The sequence below is a fragment of the Anoplophora glabripennis genome, unplaced genomic scaffold, assembly GCF_000390285.2.
Source record: "Anoplophora glabripennis isolate ALB-LARVAE unplaced genomic scaffold, Agla_2.0 scaffold268, whole genome shotgun sequence".
Taxonomy (NCBI): domain Eukaryota; kingdom Metazoa; phylum Arthropoda; class Insecta; order Coleoptera; family Cerambycidae; genus Anoplophora; species Anoplophora glabripennis.
This window is the reverse complement of record NW_019416436.1, coordinates 171,440-175,191: the sequence shown is the minus strand read 5'-3', so window position 1 is coordinate 175,191 and position 3,752 is coordinate 171,440. Positions and strand designations below refer to the sequence as shown.

Sequence of the window (3,752 nt, the reverse complement as noted above, 5' to 3'; positions counted from 1 at the left end):
CAACTTAGCAACTATTGATTTTAGACAAAAATGGAAGAGGGAAAAAAGTTTTGTAATTAAATTTTGATCAAGATAGAGTTAGATGCAATTCGAAAAAATAATTATTGTTATTGCAAAAATCGGAAAAATCATTTAAAAAATTGCAAAAAATGCTAGTTTATTTGTCAATTTTTTTCAGACACTTGAATAATACCTAGGATCTTCATACTTTTCCCAATGAAACTTCTTAGTGCATAGAATCATCACACCAAATTTCATCCAATTCGGTTCGATAGTTTTTACATAATACCTAATTTTATAATAAAAAATTTTTCAAAACCAAATTTCTAAAAATCTAAAGCCTTTGAATACTTGAAAATTTCACCACAAAAAGTAGAGCTCTCAAGCTTTAAAATGCTTTATGAAAAATTCATATCGGTCGATTAGGTGAGCCGTGGTGATTGTTTAAACATTTTCGCAATTTTTTTTATTTTAAAATACGGTTTGAAAGTACTCGGAAAGACGAGTATTTAAAAAAAAAACTGATGATCCGCTCATTATTTTCGGAGTTATAGCCCGTTAAAGTTATCCCTTATTTACAGTAAAACTATAAGGGTGTAAGGGCTGTTTTTTGAACTAATAGGTTTGTCATTCCGAGTACTTTCCAGATATAAATTTTCAAAATTTGCAATCACGGGCGTCCCATTTAAAATGTCACTCAAAGATATTCAACACCGCGTGAAATCAATGAGCTATCAGTGGTGGGGGGAGCAAACACACTCCGATCTGAGTTCAAAACTGCGACGCTAAGAAAAATTTCACTTATCACAGCTTCTAATGGGCCAATTTCGATGATTTTTTTTAAATCGATGTCTCGCAACTTAAAAAATTAAATTATCATATTTTCAACTAACTTTTATTATTAATTATTGGACTTTTGACATGCCGATAAACAGTTACTTTAAAAATTGATCAATTTATTATGTTTATTTATTTACTATGTTAATATTCACGACCAAAATTTTTGCATGTTGCACCAGGTAATACTAGTAAGTTTGTTTAAATATTATAAAATTGTTTAATCAATAATTATTTAAATAAACAACTGAAAATTAGTATTAATTTTTAGTTGTACAATAAATTTCTAAAAATCTTTCAAAAAAAATAAATTTTAATTTTTTCGTTTATTCTTAAAATATTTATCTAAAAATTATTTTTTATTTATATAAAAAAAGTATAAGAATCTTTTGGATACTTCAATAAACAGTACACACTTTTCATGATTTTTCAAATTTTAAACTATTTATTTCAATTTTTATTTACATTTAATCTAATCTAATTCTTTTACTAGTTGGTGATTTTTCACATGCCTCATCAGTATTATCACAATCTATTTCGTCGTCGATTTCCTCGTCCTGCAACTGCAAAATATCATTTTCTAACGACTCTGAAATCTGATTGTCGAGTTCACTTGCACTTTCTTCTGAAATGTCTTCTTCAAAATCGATTTCGAACTCGTCTACTTCCACTGTTTTGTAAGCATTTTTACACATTTGCCCTTGGCAATGGGTGCAATACTCAGAGCATTTTTGAACTCGAGAATTCAGATCGGAGTAGCTGTGTGTTTGCTCCCCCACCACTGATATTTCATTGATTTCACGCGGTCTTGAATATCTTTGAGTGACATTTTAAATAGGACGCCCGTGATTGCAAATTTTGAAAATTTATATCTGGAAAGTACCCGGAATGACAAATCTATTAGTTCAAAAAACAGCCCTTATACCCTTATAGTTTTACTGTAAATAAGGGTTAATTTTAACGGGCTATAACTCCGAAAATGATGGGCGGATCATCAGTTTTTTTTTAAATACTCGTCTTTCCGAGTACTTTTAAACCATATTTTCATATAAAAAAAAATTGAAAAAACATTAAATTATTGCAATTGTTTATAAGCGTGAAAATTGCGAAAATGTTTAAACAACCACCACGGTTCACCTAATCGTTCGATTTGAATTTTTCAAAAACCATTTTAAAGCTTGAGAGCTCTTCTTTCTGTGGTGAAATTTTCAAGTATTCAAAGGCTTTAGATTTTTAGAAATTTGATTTTGAAAATTTTTTAATTTAAAAAATATAAAAAATTTAAACAATTATTATGTAAAAACTATCGAACCGAATTGGATGAAATTTGGTGTGATGATTCTATGCACTAAGAAGTTTAATTGGGAAAAGTATGAAGACCCTAGGTATTATTCAAGTGTCTGGAAAAAATTGACAAATAAACTGGCATTTTTTGCAATTGTTTAAATGATTTTTCCGATTTTTGCAATAACAATAATTATTATTTCGAATTGCAACTAACTCTATCTTGCTCAAAATTTAATTACAAAGCTTTTTTTCCCCTTCCATTTCTGTATAAAATGAATGAAGTTGTCGCCGAGAAATCCAAGAAAAAAATGAATTTTGTTGCTATTTTTTTATACCTTTTTGCAATAAAAATTAAGCCCACGTTTTTTTTTTATTTGCATAGAAAAATTATCATTTCTGATGTTATTTAGAAGCCGTTAAAGCAAAAATCTTCGATCATATGCGTTTTACCCAACCCGAAACAGATACTGCCTGGACTACTAGCTTATTTTTGTAACAGACAATTTAAAGCGAATAGTTCATCGAATGCACAACATATTGTAGCACAAAAAGTGATATTAAAGTGGGAAAATGTAGACGTCTCTATCAGAAGGAAGTTTTGTTGCATTTTGCAGTGGCAATTCTGTCATGAATTATTATGTTACTGAATTGGCAGCGTCAATAACGGCCATAGCAGCTCATAGCTTAAGTCCGGTTTTTCTTTTTCGGGACCAAACGTTGAAACATTGTTAGTGATTTTTTTAACCGAAATCTAATAGTCTCCCCTTATACACGACACTGCCCAGGCACGCGCTTACGTCACATTTTCTATGCAACAGTCATACTATCCGGGCTGATTTGCAACAATACCCACCCAGAAAAAAACGAAACAGTTTCTAGTCGTTGAAATGCACAGCCAGCTACCTGCGAAATACGTGGAAACGTGCTGGTAGAACACGAAACGCGAATTAAATCCAAACACCCGTGCTTCCTCCGCATTTAAATCGACACAGTGGCAAAAAACACGCACCGAATCGGCATTGCTAGCCCGCGGCCCCAGCCGATACATTTTTAAAAACTCGCCTTGACATTTCCAAACCTGTACCGTTACAGGTTAGGTTGTTGCCGTTCACGAATTTGAATACAAACAAGGCCTACCTGGGTCTCTGTCGGTGGTTGGCAGCTAAATCCTCGGTTTCGGTGGGGAGTCCCTCTTAGGTTTCACACAGAAAAAAACTGTAAACAATAACGCAAACACAAGAACTGAGATTTAAAACAACGTCCGGTTGCGGAGTGACTAAACGAAGACGTAAACAACCCTCTGCCTCGCGCGACACCGACAGACTGAAGCAAGATCTGCACCACAGCCGCAAAGGTGTTCGTTTGTTTTCAAGCCGCCCGCGTTTGTTGTTTGGCGAGGGCGCGGCGTTGCCGGTTGCTCTGGGGATGTCAAGAAGTGGGGAAATAAAGCTCTTACCAACGAACGCGTTGACGTAAGGAGATGTATTTAATTTAATTCATCCAGCGGGAAGGAAACCCCATTATAGGATGAATAAATACGTAGCAGTGTACAAATATTTGAAAATAACAACAAAAAAGGAACAAAAATATAAATAAAGCTATGAAATTATGTAAAAATTATAAGAAAA

The 3,752-nt window shown here is 33.0% G+C and overlaps 1 protein-coding gene across 3 annotated transcripts in view; it reads right to left on the bottom strand.

The window, feature by feature from the left end:
• Nucleotides 1-3,458, bottom strand: part of LOC108904351 (bicaudal D-related protein homolog) — an 88,549-nt gene extending 85,091 nt beyond the window's left edge. For all 3 annotated transcript variants that reach the window (XM_023454536.1, XM_018706868.2, XM_023454537.1), the window contains exon 1: nucleotides 3,262-3,458. The gene's annotated coding sequence lies outside the window, so the exon portion shown is untranslated. The remainder of the gene's footprint in view (nucleotides 1-3,261) is intronic.
• Nucleotides 3,459-3,752: the final 294 nt, after the last annotated feature.